This window comes from Hydra vulgaris, chromosome 06 (genome assembly GCF_038396675.1).
Source record: "Hydra vulgaris chromosome 06, alternate assembly HydraT2T_AEP".
NCBI lineage: Eukaryota > Metazoa > Cnidaria > Hydrozoa > Anthoathecata > Hydridae > Hydra > Hydra vulgaris.
This window is the reverse complement of record NC_088925.1, coordinates 43147658-43165000: the sequence shown is the minus strand read 5'-3', so window position 1 is coordinate 43165000 and position 17343 is coordinate 43147658. Positions and strand designations below refer to the sequence as shown.

Below are 17343 nucleotides of genomic sequence, written 5' to 3'. Positions count from 1 at the left end.
TTTAAGCACAAACAAATTCAAAAACCAAACAAAAAAAACCTTTGTTCTCTTAATATGACTTTAAAATGTCACAGCATTGATTGTGCTGAATGTCAATTGTAAAATTTTGTTTCAATTTTTCAAGACAATATATCGACTGTAAAAATTAGGAAATAAGGAAGACACATTTCATTTGGTATTATCCCCTTTCAGTTTTCAAGTTAAATTTACCTTTTTATTGTAAATTTATACAAAACTGAAGGAATTATTAATAAATAAACATATATATATATATATATATATATATATATATATATATATATATATATATATATATATATATATATATATATATATATTTTTTATATTAAATATATTTATACATATATATATATATATATATATATATATTTATATATATATATATATATATATATATATATATATATATATATATATATTCAAAATTAGGGTCATTTTATTTAAGGTTAGAAGAGTAATTATATGCATAAAAAAAAGTATATATGTGTGATAAAATCAATAAATACCTTTTTTTTTGTAGTTCCTTATTCTTTCATTATTTGTTTCAGAATGTGATCAAAATAAAATATGCAAAAATAACCTAAAATGTAGAATAGTAATATAAATATATATAAAAGAATATTTTTTTCTAACAATTTTTTTTTTTTTTTACAAATTTATTATTGTTATTTAAGAAGATTTAGCACTCTATTTTATAAAATACATTAAAATTATTTGCATGGTTGTGTGTATTTATATAAATATATATAAACTCTTTCAAATTTACTTCATGCATCCTTATAATTTAATTATCAAAATTATTATTTAAAAATTAAAATTTCATAATTGTTTTTTATTAATGTATGAAGAAGACATTTTGAAATCCTATAAATCATAGCAACAAAAACATTTTTTTTTATAAAAACTAATAAAAGCAATACCAACTATGATGAATTATGTATTTTATAATTTGCAATATAAACATTATTACATAACAATTCATAAAGCATTAAACAAAAATAAAATAAAAAAATTTAAACTGTTATTCTTCTAACAGTCTTCCATAAACTAAAAAACTATAAATTTTTATTTCACTATTTACTTAATATGTTGCCAAAAATTACATAAAATGATAAGTACATAAAATACTGTTAAACAATAAACATAAACAAACAATAGATCAGACATGAGACAGGTTCTAAGCTCTAATTTTAATTTTTTTGTACTTGAAATTCTTTACTGCTTATAAAATTTCTTCAGGTAAGCAGATATTTAAGATGTACTTTAGACAAGAAATATTCCCTTACTTAGAAGTTAATGTATTTAAATGAATATTACACCAACAGAATATTTCTTAATATATATATATATATATATATATATATATATATATATATATATATATATATATATATATATATATATATATATATATATATATATATATATAATATAAATTTTGTATATTACTGATGATAATATTCATAAATTGACCTACTCTGTTTAATTCTATCATATATATTATAACTGGTAATAATTTCATAACAGTATATATATATATATATATATATATATATATATATATATATATATATATATATATATATATATATATATATATATATATATATATATATATATATATATATACATATATTATATACATATATATTATGGAATATATACATATATGTATATATATATATATATATACATATATATAATCTGTTGAATTGCTATTTCTTTGTAATATTTTTTTATATTTTGAAATTATTAGAACCAGTCAGAAAAATGTTTTGTTGGCAATTTCAACAATCCTCTTAGTTTTTAAAGTTCAATGACAGTAAGTATTGTAAACTTTTGAGCTTTTTTTTCCTACTTTTAAAAACTCTATCTTTTATCTGATGAAATTTTTAAAAATAAGTAATTCCTTACAGACGATGTATGTTTAAACTTCATGATTTCCTAATCTACGGCTAAACGACGGTTGCCATACAAGTTTCTTTATATATCAGTATATAAACATTAAACTCGCATTCTTAGACTTATTTGAACACTTTCATTCAGCTGTCTTAGACTTTCTATAAACAGTATTGTTTAACCGTTAATTATTTAAGTCGCCTCGACGCACGTGTTTTAACATCACTAAATCATTAAAGATACGATTATTTTATTTAAATACTAAATTAAAATTTGAACTTGAAATCTAAAATTAAACAAAATATTTCTCAAACAAAGTTTTTATCGTTTTGCGTTCTTTTTTAACTATTCGCTACCTGTAAAATGTTGCAAACTAAAAAAACTTTGAGGTAAAAACCATCTGTAAAGGTTGTCACTACACATACGAGTCACCAATGACTCACAAACATCTAAAAAGTAAATATAAAAACAGTTTGATAAATTTGTTTTGCTTAAAAAATGAATAAACTTTTTCTTTTGTTTTCATTTTGTTTTTTAAATATATTTATTCAAGTCGCTCCGCCAATAGACGTAACGCCGTATAGAATTAGCGCAAAAACTCAAAAAGCTCAATTACTGAGATTTTTTGGCATAAACTTGCATAATTTAACGTTTGCTGTATAGCAAAAATTTAAAACAAAGTTTGTGGCTTTGGGACAAAACCTATTTCCGCATCTTTTTGACACTTATTGGAAACCATTCTGTAAAGAACAATTTAAAAAATCTAAAAAGCAATCAAGCAATGTGAGACGAATCAAAGAGGAATTAATTCGTCTCACAAAATTCGTCTCAGTCATGCACAGAGAAATTCTTAGCGCAACCATTAAGCACCTGCGTCTTAAAGCGGCATGAAACAAGACAAAACGTTTAAAAGAAATAGTTTTGATAAAACTGTATGAAAAGAAGCAAGCTTTATTTTGTTTTTTAAAAACCGATACGAAACATAACAATTGAATTTTGTTTTGTAAAAATTACTAAGAAGCGAAATAAAGTTTAACTTTTTCCGAATTGAAAAAGAGGAAACTTTGAGTGTTATGAGAAATACCCATCTTTGCAATAAATGACGTTAAAAAAAAAATTAAATATATATAAAAAAAAAAAAAAAATTGATATTAATTTTTATCTTTCTTAAAACAAGTAGATGCTTTTATTGTTGTGTAACTAAATTTATATAGAAGCTATTATAAATAGCGTTAATATTTAAATACTTTGCTAATATTGTTTTTATAAAATTTCGGACAGTTTTACTCGGATTGGGTTTATTTAAATCATTAGCTTTTAAAAGTATCATTTTTTTTTAAAGTAACACTTTTTGTCAAACTATGATTAATGAATCTTTTATATTTCTTTATAATTCTTGATTTTCAACGTTAAATAACTTTTTATTAAATGCTAATAAAGTGTTTATATAATTGTTAAGAACATCGAATAAATAAATATAAATTTTTATAATGATGATTTATTTTTCATTTTTAAATTATTGCAATTGGTACTCATCCAAATAAAATTTAAAATAGATCGTGTTTTTAAAACTAGACCTTTTTTCCTACGTAGAAACTTGCAATGCAAGCACTGCATTGGTATCGGCGACGAATGCAGATTTTTCATTCGTTCTTATAAATCTATAGAAAGGAATTTGCTTTTTGTAAAACTTCTTTTCTTAACCATCTTCAGCTTTTACAACAACCTTTATTACATAGTTACGACCTGATCGTTTTTCGCGTCCATAGACCTTTGCAATTCTATTTCTTACGTCAAATGGCATATTAAAAGTATCGTATTATCAGTATTGCTGTCATTGAATCTTTTGTCATCAAATTTATATATATTCTCATAGGTTGAAATTTGAAGGTATATTGATTTATCTGACGATTTTTTTTGGAAGAATTGCTTTTTTAAAGGTTTTTATCTGCAGAATCTTCTTCTTGTTGTCTTTTTTGTCTTGATTGTCTTTTTTTAAACCTTCTTCGCCATACTTCCTTTTAAGTAGTTGCAAGTGCCACTTTTTCCAGGGTATCTGTGGCTATTATAGATTAAACCCTTAGTTGATGGTTGTGAAAATAGAAGTTTACAAAACTTAAATAATTGTCCATAGGAAATTTTTATATAGCAATCATTACAATTGCATCGGAGGAGACTGCGGTGTCTTGAAAAAAATCAAGAGAACTGTTGCAAACTTATTCACAGTTTATAAATGCTTTCATTCCCAAATTTCTTCAAGTAAAGGTTTGTTCTAAAAAGATGACATGAACTCTGGAAGAGTTCATAAACAGGATCTGAATGAACCAGGATCTGAATGATTCATCTATCATACCAATTTTTACATCGAAGTATCTTATAACCCATTCACACCAAAACCGCACTTATATAAACTGCGTCTTATAAAACAACATTGCGTTGTTGTTTTCTTTAAATAGCTTTTGCGCTTTCCTTCTTTTTTCTTTTTTTTTTTGAAATTTGTTTTAGGTGCCCCAAGAAAGATCCGCGGAAGAGCATTTAACTAGGAAGTTTACGCCTCTTTCCTTGCTGATGGTGTGAAATATGCCATGAGCTCTCTTCGAACCATGAATTTCTTGCTTCTAAAGCAAGCGCTCTTACCACTGCGCCACGGCCTACTTTCTGCGTGAAATTAAAACCAGTTCTAAATTGATGTAAACGAAAAAGTATAAAATGTGTTAAAAATAGCATTGTTAAAACTTGTTTTATTTTCAGCATAAATGTGGTATTAGTAATTTTAGCAACTTTGAGTAACTTTTTGAATAATTTAAAAACTTTACCAGCTCCGGGTGCTTTTTTTTACACGCTTTAAAGGATTTTTTAAATACATTAAAGACAGAAAGAAGTAAAGTTGAACAGGTGTCTTTTAGTATCAAATTAACTAATGATAATGATGCTTTTGACATTATCAGAGCCTATTGTTAGATTTTAACGTATCAATAGCGTTTTCAAACTCTTTAAGAAATAAATCAGGTAAGTATTAAGAACTCAGTAGTTCTCTTCTTTTTTTTGAATCTAGCTGTTGGTGACCCTATTTAGAGATTAGTGTTAGAAGCCAATGTAAGCAGCCTCAGTTTATAATCAAAATAGACTTTTTTTGTAAACAAAGATCTTCAGTCAATCAGTCTTATACTTTTATTACGGTCTCATCCTAAGCTTCTGTAAGCATTTTATGTTATCACTATTAGTTGCTAACTTATTGCGTATAGCATGTATTCATATTTTTAAATAAATATTAATTATTTTATTTAATAGATTTTTTTGCCTTGTTTTGCTGTAGAATTTTAGTCATAGTAAAAAATATCTGAGTAGTTTAGTCATAGTAAAAAATATCTGTTTTAATACGCCACTGTTGTGAAACACGCCACTGTTGACAAACACAATACTGTTGTTAAACACGCCAATGGTAATAAATACTGTTGTAAAACAAAACATTAAAATTTTTTAGTTATAGTGCTATAACTTAGAAATATAACGATTTTATTCCAGATTTATTTGAAATTTCATAGAAATAAACTGCTAGGAAATAGGTTAGAAGTTAATTCAAGATTTGTAGAATGACGACAACTGATGATTAATAAAAGTGTTTTAAATTTAAAAGAAAATCAACTTTTTTTTAACAAAGTTTATTGTAAATACACATTTGTAATAAATAAAAAGTCTTTATTTATTTTTGTTATTTTATTAAAAAAAGATAACTTAAATCTAAAAATAATTTGAATAATTTAATTTAATACGTCACATGTTTAGATGCAAATCGCATTGACGCCTTATTAAAAATAAATTTGCTATTTTATTTTTACAAAGTCTTGTGATGTGCAAGTTCAAATTAAAATCAAAAATTACTTTCGACACCAAGAAACCAGAAAGGAGTTTTTTGACGTAAATTTGAAAACGAAATGACATAGATAGGGGAAAGGCGCCTATGATGGCATAGCGCCTATGATGGCATACCGGTCATATTTCCATTAAAATTGGTTTTGGTAAAAAAAATGATTAGACCTACATGACTATACTGACTTTACATCAGTTTTAGTGAAAAAACGTCCCTTGTGCGCAAATATTGTTTTTATAATCAACAAAAATCGATTTTGCGATGTGCTGTTGCAGTTTTATTTCCTTCATATATTTAAGATTGTGATTTTACTATTAACTGTACAGAAATGAAATTTTCATGCATTTTATATTCAAGTTTTGTGCATTTAGTGGAATAGTTACTTTAATTTTATCTTTTGAACAAAGCAGACACAGCTTGTTTTAATGAAAATGATGACTTTTACCCATGATGGCATACTGACGAGTTGGGGGTGTTGAAATATTGACGAGTTGGGAAAGCCTTTTTTTTTATAAGAAAAACTTATTTTTAAGTTTTGGTCAAAAAAATACGTAAAACGCAATATATCCTATGCGTATGCGCAAAATTTTACAATGCTGGTGTGTAGCATGAAATGGTAAATTAGGATGGTTTCGAGTAATTTCTGTCTTTTCTGAGGGAAGAATCTAAGGTTAAATGAAATCATTAAGTTACCCTCGATCCTAACTAGCCCCATCCTCCCCTATGCCATCATAGGAGCAGTGGTTGCCTATGATGGCATACTTGTGCTTTTTTTTACAATAAGAATAACATATAAAAAAAAAAAAAACTGATGAAAACTCCCAAGGTAATTATTGTTCTAGATGTAACAAGGAATGTATCCATATCAAAACTTTTATTATTGGTTTTCAGGATACTGAATAATGAAGCTTCAAAGTTAAGTATGCCATCATAGGCGCCTTTCTCCTAATTCCAAGATTTTGGAGATAGATAATGACGCTACCTGCTTAGCTTTTTTTTATATACTAGTGAGAACAAATGTCAAAATAAATTTGTTTTCTCGTAAACAACTGTGCTTGCAAAAAAAGCAAACCGAGTATCGAAACTTAAATCTAATTCATTTTTAAAATATTTAGCTAGACGGTTAATGAGTTAAATGGCAAAAAGTCTCTTTGTGAATAAAAAGAAATAAAATCTCAAAAATGAAATCTCAAAATCTTTTGAACAATTAAAATATACTTTAGGTATTTTTATTGACCTATCGAAAGCCTTCGATACGGTCAACCATCACATTTTACTTGAAAAGCTGAAACACTATGGAAGAAATAAACAAGTGTTAAGGTGGTTCAAAAGTTACTTATCGAATAGAAAACAATTTGTTATTGGTAATGACAGCTATCAAAACAATTGTCTAAATATAACATGCGGGATTCCACAAGGTTCAATCCTTGGACCATTCCTTTTTTTAATCTATATAAACGATCTAAATAAAGCAACTAATCTGATGAGCATAATGTTCGCAGATGATACTAATTTATTTGTCTCTAAGAGTGATATTAACGAACTATTTGCTACACCAAATAAAGAACTTGAACATTTATCCCACTGGTTCAAATCTAATTAACTAACGCTAAACACCGAAAATGGACTCTTTTTCATTCGCTTAAGAAAAAAAATTCCTTACCCTCAAACTTGCCTCAAATCTTTATTGACAATATTGAAATTAAAAGAGATCCCGTCACCAAATTTCTAGGTGTTTATCTCGATGAGAACAATACTTGGAATCAATACATTAATTATTTATGCTCTAAAGTCTCTAAAAACATTGGAGTTTTATACAAAGCTCGAAATTATCTCAATAAGATAAATTTAAGACAACTCTATTTCTCATTTATTCATTCTTACTTAAACTATGCAAATATTGCCTGGGGAAGTACTGAAAAAAGTAAACTACAACCTCTTTATCGCTGTCAGAAACAGGCAATTCGCATAATTAACTTTGTTGCTCGTTTTTCTCATTGTAAACCTTACTTTATTGAAATGAGAATTTTAAATATATATGAACTCAACGTCTTGAAAATTTTATGTTTTGTTTATATGTGGAAAAACAATCCTCCAGTCTTTAAAAATCTCTTCAATTTAAAACCAACCAACAAATACGAACTTAGAAATATAAAATTTTTAAAAAAACGTTTTTGTCACACAAATTTTAATCCATTCTGTCTTGCCTATCGTGCGCCACACCTGTGGAATAAACTTGTTTTGCCAAATTTTGAGTTTGATCTAACTAATTCTCTTCATCTTTTTAAAAACAAAGCAAAAAATTTTATTCTTTCTCAAGATAACATTTTACAATATTACTAATCACTTGAAAAAAATTTAATTTCTTGTTATTTTATCTTAACTTGTGAACTTTTTTTTTTATTTTTTCTCTCGTTTTGTATTTTATTGTTTACAATATTTTGCTAGTTTATATTATTTACAGTTTAACTCGTGTAAAAAATTAATATATATATATATTCTTCATAATACCTTGCACTTCACAATTATTGTAAATAAAAAAATATTAAAAAAGATGTAAAAAACTATATATTTTATTATATTTTATAAGGTCCCGATGACAAGAACCTTGTGATCTTCTTTCGGAAACCTAGTTTATATTGTTAGTCTGCTATATTTATATATTTGTAAAATTATTTTAATAGTTTATTTTATTGTGTAACGACTGACTTTGTAAACTGAAATAATAAAAAAAAAAAAAAAAAAATATGTTTACTGGGTTACGAAAGTCAAAAACTAACAACGAAAAGCACTTTATAATTATTGAGCAACGCATTATAGGTTTTTTTTAATATGTCAAAAAGAACCACAAGAACTGGCAATACTTTTATATCAATTTAAAAACTGTTTTATTAAATTAATAACATTTGGATATTTTTAAATTTAAATTAAATGTTTAAAATTTTGTAAAAAATTTAATATCAAATTTATATTTAACGACCGAAAAAGCCCTGTGTTTAAGTTTTTATCAAATTTGAACTGCAAATTATCTTCAAAATGTTTTTGTCATAGTGTGTTCACTAAAAGGAGTTACTTGCACAAGAAAAATGGACAATTAGAAAAGAAAAAATATAGCGATTTAAATGCACTTTTCTGATTTCCCGAATGAGTTGTATACACTTTTTTAAAAGAAAGCAAAAGCTTACTAATATATAAATTAGAAGAAGTCTATCTTTTCAAAAAATTATAGACAAAACTCAATCATTCTTGTATTTTTAAAACTTCTTGAAAGAAAAGTCTACAATAGAGTATGTATATTATAACATACAAACAAAGTTATAAATAAAGGCCAATATGGTTTCTAAAAACAGCACTTAATATAGCCAGGGGCGATTCTAGGAATAAATTGAGGGGAGGGGGCGAAAACTTCACAAATGGCAAATGCTTTTAAAAAATAAGTATAAGTTGAAAATAGCCTTATTTGATGGGGTCTCACACACCCAAAAACACCCCTTATAATCGCCACTGAATATAGTATGCAACCTTTGATTTCACAAATAGGATTAATAATCCATTTAGCAAAAAAAAAATTACTTCAAAAATCTCTATTAACTTATCAAATTCGTTCAACATTGTTGATCATAAAGTTTAACGAAAAAATATGGCGTTAAACATCAAAGCTTAAACTGTTTAAAAACTATTTTAACAGCAGAAATGTGTACCTCAATAACAGAAGTGTGTTCTACTAATAGAAACAGCAAATACAAGTTAATAAAAACTAGATATAGTGCAAGGTTTCCTTTTTTGCTTCTTTTTTTTTTTTTTGTCCAACTTATTTAAATGATCTTTCAAATAGTCTTAAAGTTTAATTGTTTGCTAATGATTAAAAGTATTACTTTTATAACTTATATGATAATTTACCAGCTGCAATCAAAGACTTTTTGAAAAAAAAAAAATTAGACTAAAAAACTAAATATTTGGTTTAACATTTAAAGTAGATAGATAATATTTTGCTGCGTTTTAAAAACTTGCATTTGAAGAATCCATAACAGTCAGTCGTTCATTCCCAGGTATACAACCGAGTTGAGCTATCATACGCTAATAAAATTAAGTTGATGATAAAATATTTGAATAGTTTAGTATCAATCTATACATATAGTAGCAACTTTTACATTTATTCTATAATATGAATGCATATTCATGTATTGGAGTACCTCACATATTCGAGATACTCCACTCATATTCATGTATTGAGGTACCTCACGTATAATTTTAAGTACAATCTGCAGTTAACTTTTTTTTAATTACTTGTCTGTAATTTAGCTTATTAAAACAATTTTAAATTTTTTCACAGAAAAACTGCATTTATTATAAGGAAACACTAAAACAAGAAATATATTTCTTGTTTTAAGAAATAAATTTTCCATCTACAATTTATTTCTCAAAACAAAAAATATATTTCGTGTTTTAAGAAATAAATTTCTTAACCAAAGATAATGAATTTACGATTTTTCCATGCCGCAAAATTTGCCCCCGCAATTTATTTCTTAAAATAAGAAATATATTTCTTGTCTCAAGAAATAAATTTCTTGTTTCAAGAAATATATTTTTTGTTTCAAGAAATAAGTTTCTTAAACTATGGACAATGGATTTACGATTTTGCTGTTTTGAAACTCGTGACTTTAGATAAATTCAAAAATTGTTTTTTTTTATCATTTAAAATATATTGAATTTGTAATTAACAAAATAATTTGTGTAAAATGAGAAATTATTAAGTTCAAATTTATATGAATTTTATAATGTAAAAAGGTGACACGGTCTTATCTGTACTTTATGTATCTGTACCTAATCCTATCTAACTTTTTTTTCATCTTCATCAAAAGCCAAAAAGTTATTTCGTATTAGATATTATTTTATTATAAAATATATAATATTATTATTTTATTATTATTATTATTATTATTATCTATATATATATATATATATATATATATATATATATATATATATATATATATATATATTATATATATATATATATATATATATATATATATATATATATATATATATATATATATATATATATATATATATATATATATATACTCGATATATTTATTATGGCAGTTACAATCGATCAAATAGAGAAAATGATGAAAAAAACGTTTAAGGAGTTTAAAAAGGAAACTGAAAGCATGATAAAACAACAAGAAAAGAATGTGTTAAACATTATAAGTAGTAGCACAAAAATATTATACGAGCGATTAGATACTGTTGAATCAAATATTAAAGAAAATTGTAAACAGATCAAAACAATAAAAAAAGAGGTTGAAGATATTAAAGTGAGTCTAAGTTTTCACGAACATTTAATAGATGAAAAAATTAGGTCTGTCGTTAATTCACAAGAGAAGTGTATAACAACAAGCGCAATTCAAAGTAACGAATCAGCATTTATTAAAATTAGAGGCAAACTAAGAGAAATGGAAGATCGATCACGGCGGAACAATCTGAGAATTGACGGAGTTAAAGAAAACGATGGGGAAAGCTGGGAAGACAGCGAAATGAAGGTAAATAAAATTTTTGAAAATTATTTAGGTCTAAAAGGCATTAAAATAGAAAGGGCACACAGAACTGGCCAAAAAAACTCAGTTAAACCAAAAACAATAATAATAAAACTTCTGGACTTTAAAGATAAAATCGATATTCTTAAAAAGACCACTAATTTTAAAGGTAAAAATATCTATATAAATGAAGATTTCTGCGCTGAGACAGTGCAAATTAGGAAGAATCTATGAGAACAGATGAAAATCGAACGAGCGGCAGGAAAGTTTGCAACCATCTCGTATGATAAGTTGATCATACGCGATTGGGCTTCAAAGAAAAGTAATAATTTAATATCCTAGTATTTTAATTTTTTAATATCTTATTTTCGTGATTACGAAATTATTTTATTATTTTTCTTTTCGAAATGAATGACAACTTTTTATTTAATTTTAATAAGGAAAATACCAGCTTTGATGACTATTTCAATAAAAAAAACATTGTAAGTGAATACTATTCAGTCCGTGAATCTACTCAATTTTTTAATAAAAAAATAAATAATAATTTTTTAATTTTAAATCTAAACATTCGAAGTATAAATAAAAATTTTGATAATCTAAAACTATTATTGCATGATCTAAACCACGATTTTAAAATAATTAGTCTCACGGAAACGTGGTTAAAAAGCAATGAAAAAAATTGTAATTACGAATTAAATAACTACGTATCAATTCACCAACCTCGTAAAACCCACGTTGGTGGCGGTGTAAGTATCTTTATTCACAAATCTATTAACTTTATATTGCGTAATGACGTCAATGTTAATGATACAGATTGTGAGTCGTTGTGCATCGAAATAACAAATAAAGCAACCAAAAATATTATCATTAATTCTATTTATAGAAAGCCAGGTGGGAAATTTAAAAATATTTAAATCTTATTTAAAAAATTTTTTAAGCAACACCAACATAACAAAGAAACACGTTTACTTAACTGGTGACTACAATATAAACTTGTTAAATCATTCTTCAAATGTAAATGTTCAATATTTTTTAAATACCTTAATTCAACATGATATAATTCCAACAATAAACAAATCAACCAGAATAACTAACACTTCATCAACATTACTTGATAATATATTTACTAATAATATTCATAATTGCCTCCTAGAATCTGGTATAATCAAAACTGACATAACAGATCATTTCCCAATATTCTTAATTACAAATAATATAACTGATAATTATTCTGCTTTAAAATCTACAATCCAAATGCGACAGATCAATGAAAACTCCTTGTTGCACTTTCGAAATCTCTTATCAGAAAAAATTGATTGGGACCTTATATTACAATCACAAGAGGCAAATAAAGCGTTTGATCTTTTTTTGGCGCAGTTTTGTAAATATTACGATTTGGCATTTCCAATAAAAAAAATAGTTGTAAATTTAAAATCACTTTTAAGCCCTTGGATGACCTAAAGTTTACTTAAATCATCTAAGAGAAAACAAAAACTTTATGAAAAATATCTAAAACATAAATCATTTACAAATGAAATAAATTACAAAAATTATAAAAGTTTATTTGAAAAAACAAAGAAACACTCTAAAAGAATTTATTATGCTAAGATGCTAAAAAAAAACACTCAAAAAACCTGGAATGTGATTAACCTGATAATTGGTAAAAAAAGATGTTCTAACAATAATTTGCCACAAAAACTCATAATTGATGGTGAAATGATCAGCAATAAAGAAACCATCGTTGAAAAGCTCAACGACCATTTCCTTGAAGTTGGCCCAAATTTAGCAGATAAAATCCCAAAAAACACCACAAATTTTAAATCCTATATAAAACCAACCAATATATCTATGAAAGAAGTTAGTTTAAATATAACTGAGGTGCGTAATGCGTTCAATAGTCTGAAAAATAATAAATCCGCTGGCATTGATCAAATTAGCGTGAACGTAGTTAAAGAAATCTTCGATATCATAGAACCATCATTGTTTCATATTTTTAACCTTTTAATACAATCCGGTATTGTACCGGAGAAATTAAAAATTGCTAAAATATCACCTATTTTTAAAACTGGCGATAACACAATTATGTCAAATTATAGACCTATTTCTGTCTTACCATGCTTTTCAAAATTGTTAGAACGTACTATGTATGATAGGCTTAATAAATATTTAACCAAAAACAAAATACTGTATAATAAACAATTTGGATTCAAAAAAAAACATTCAACGGATCATGCAGTAATCGATTTAATAAATTATATATCCGATGGGTTCAATAATGATTGTTATACACTAGGAGTTTTTATTGATCTGTCAAAAGCATTTGACACAGTTGACCATGACATACTTATAGAAAAACTAGAACTCTATGGAGTATTAAACAATAACCTACTCTGGTTTAAAAATTACCTGTCAAACAGGAAACAATACATAGTGTATAAAGAAAATGAAACAGGAAACAAAGTTATAATTTGTGGTGTTCCCCAGGGATCCATCCTAGGACCACTATTATTCTTGTTGTACATTAATGATTTATATTTACTTTCAAAGACTTTAAATCGCATTTCTCAAATAAAAATATGAAAGATCTTTTTAAAATATTTAATGAAGAACTAATAAAAGTTAATGATTGGATTATTTGTAATAAACTTTCATTAAATGTACTGAAAACCAAATTTTTGTTGTTTCATAAACCTAGTAAGAGTGATCACCTCCCTCTAAAATTACCCAATCTCTTTATGAATAATTCAGTTATTAAAAGAGAATCAAATGTAAACTTCCTGGGAATAATATTAGATGAAAATATATCATGGAAATCTCATATTAAATCTATTGGAAATAAAATTTCCAAAAATATTTCTGTTCTATATAGAGTTAAACCATTTCTTAATATCAAGTCTTTAAAAATTATATATTTTTCATTTATCCATAGTTATCTATCCTATTGCAATATTGCATGGGGAAGTAGCAACTATGGAAAGCTTAAAAAAATTTATAGTAAACAAAAAATTGCATGCAAAATTATTTTTGGCGTTAAGAGAACTGCTCATGGAGAGCCTTTCTTAATGGAACTTAATGCACTCAATGTTTATAAACTTAATATATATATCAAGTTATGCTGTTCATGTTTAAATCTAAACATGGTTTGTCGCCTAATATACTTCACTCTTACTTTACTAAAATTTCTCATAAGTACCCCACAAATTTTTTAAATGATAATTTTGTAGTTCCAAGATTCTATTTAAAACTCAGTTCATTCCAAATTCAATATCGTGGAGCATTTCTATGGAATGAATTTTTTCAAAAAATTAATAAAAATAACATTCTTCAAAACATATCTTTTGAACAATTCAAAATAGTATGTGAACGTTTCTTATTAGGAAAAAATTTCGATCTAAAATATTTATTTTAAAATTTGATTATAAAATAATAAAAAAATATATAAACTGAATAGGGGTTCATCTACTTTTTTTTTTTTTGTGTGAAAAAGTCATAACTTATTTTTTTATGATCTTCTGACTTTTATTTTTCATTTAAATATTTTGTTATTGAAAACTTATGCTATTTTAATATCTTATTATAAGTTTTATAATATCTTTGTAGAAATTTTTATTTATATATATATATATATATATATATATATATATATATATATATATATGTGTGTGTATGTATGTGTATGTATGTGTATATATATATATATATATATATATATATATATATATATATATATATATATATATATATATATATATATATATATATATATATATATATATATATATATGTATATATATATATATATATATATATATATATACATATATATATATATATATATATGTGTGTGTGTATATATATATATATGTATGTGTGTGTATATATGTATGTATATATATATATATATATATATATATATATATATATATATATATATATATATATATATATATATATATATATATATACTTTTATGTTTAAGTTTTTAAATCGTAATATTAACTGACGGCTTCTATGTTAACGGGGCTCGGTGATAAGACAGTATGTCTTCTTCTTGCTCCGGCCATTTATTATATATGTAAACGATTTTTCTCATTGTAAATAGTATTATACGGCAAAATAATGTCCAAATAATGGTGATCTCTCTAAATAATGTTTCCAGTTGCGAATTTAGCTGAATGAATAGCTCCCCACACCCGCTAAATTGATAAACTGGTTCCTCGATTTAAACCTCCAATTTTCACTTTATATTTCTAATTTAAAAAAATTCTGAGTTTATTTTAGCCGGAAATTTTTTTTTAGCACAGCTGAAAGGTTGTATACGTGTCTTACGTATTACATTTAGTTTAGTTTAGAAATTCATATTCTTCAAAAGAATTGAAAATATCTGTATGTACTCTGAAACCACTTTCTGAGCAGTTTTTAAACCTTTGTGCTCTTTATAAAATAAGATACAATCAAACATGGGAGAAGCAGAGGAGGCTAAAAGACTTAGTAAAGGACGACTGATTTTTTTGTGTGGAGAATTGCATATATGGTTTACATATTTTTATAATGCTTAATTATGACCTTTACCATAACTATTACGTATACCTAAGACAATAAACAACCTAAAACTAGATTTATTTTTGAGCTATAAATGTTATTAAGTTTATTACACAATTATCTTAAATAAAATAAGAAATATTTAAAAATACATGCAATGGTTTGATAATTTTAGAACACAAAATTTACAATACATTTAAATTGTTTTCTGCAAAATTTGAGCGACAATTTTCATCAAAACTAATAGCTTCTTAACTTCTACTCTGACACTTCCAGTATGTTATTTGGATTCTCCTAGATTTTCCGAGCAACGCACTCGTTAAAACGTTAAAACACATCGGACCAACGTTAAAATAATGTAGGATTTGTTGGGCAAATTGTTAGGCCAAAAAAAGTCACTCTGGTAAAATAAAAAAAAGCACCGTGGCATTTACATACATGTAAATGCCACGCCAAGCAAACGAATAATTTTTATTCCGCGATATTAACTTTTTTTATCTTATCAGTGTGACTCTGGCAAAATTATTTTAACAAGTTTCTGCATAGATCTTTTACAAATTTTTCTATAGTTTTTAAAACTATAAAATTATTGTAATACGTGGTTAATGCATGATTCATACAAAAATATAACGTCGTGCATTATAATTTAGCAATTTTTAAGAAAATTTATGGAAGCCATACCGGGTTCTTTGAAAATACAACTGCTTTCATAACTACTGCTCCTGTTCTGTTCAAATGTCGCTAATCATTTAAGCAATAGTTTTAGTTCTATTATTTAAAAATATATTTTGTTTTAAAGCATCATTTTAATCGTACCAAACTGGAGACTGTTTTAAAAAATTATTCAGAAATAATTATGACAGAAATGTGGTCTCTTGTTCTTATTCAGCGAAAGCTTTATGGTCGAACGTTAAACAACAAACTTGTTGTTTCAAACGACATGAAACACAAGGTAAATAATGTCGAAAATGTGTCCGTGTAGATAATCTAAGCCGTAATCAAATCTCAGTAGCTGCGGCGCAATAGAAAAAGTAGAGGCGGGAAAAAAAACGCTTCATTGGAAGTACAAAATAATTATTTATTAATTGCGCTATATATATATATATATATATATATATATATATATATATATATATATATATATATATATATATATATATATATATATATATATATATATATATATATATATATATATATATATATATATATATATATATATATATATATATATATATAGTGCAATTAAATATAATATATAAGATGACATGATAATTGCATAATATAACCGTATAAAGCTTCAATAAATATATCTCTATATTATCACAAACAAAACTTTATACTATATTTAGTAATTTTTTGGATTTTGTTATATGTTTCAATAAGTATTAATTTATTGAACTGTCGAAAAGTTAGATTTAGTGCAGCAGATCAGCATTAAAAATGGCTGAAATTGTGCACAAGTGA

General features: G+C 25.2%; 1 protein-coding gene across 6 annotated transcripts in view; it reads right to left on the bottom strand.

Annotated features, from left to right (window-relative positions):
- The window catches only part of LOC100210091 (activin receptor type-1), a 46673-nt gene extending 29972 nt beyond the window's left edge, over positions 1–16701 (bottom strand). For 3 of the 6 annotated variants that reach the window (XM_065800197.1, XM_065800196.1, XM_065800200.1), the window contains exons 1-2: positions 1936–2084; positions 528–601 (exon numbers count right to left, since the gene is read on the bottom strand). The gene's annotated coding sequence lies outside the window, so the exon portion shown is untranslated. Of the gene's footprint in view, positions 1–527; positions 602–1935; positions 2085–16557 lie in introns of those variants that run through there. The other 3 variants (XM_065800199.1, XM_065800198.1, XM_065800201.1) reach the window with 2 other exon arrangements.
- Positions 16702–17343: the final 642 nt, after the last annotated feature.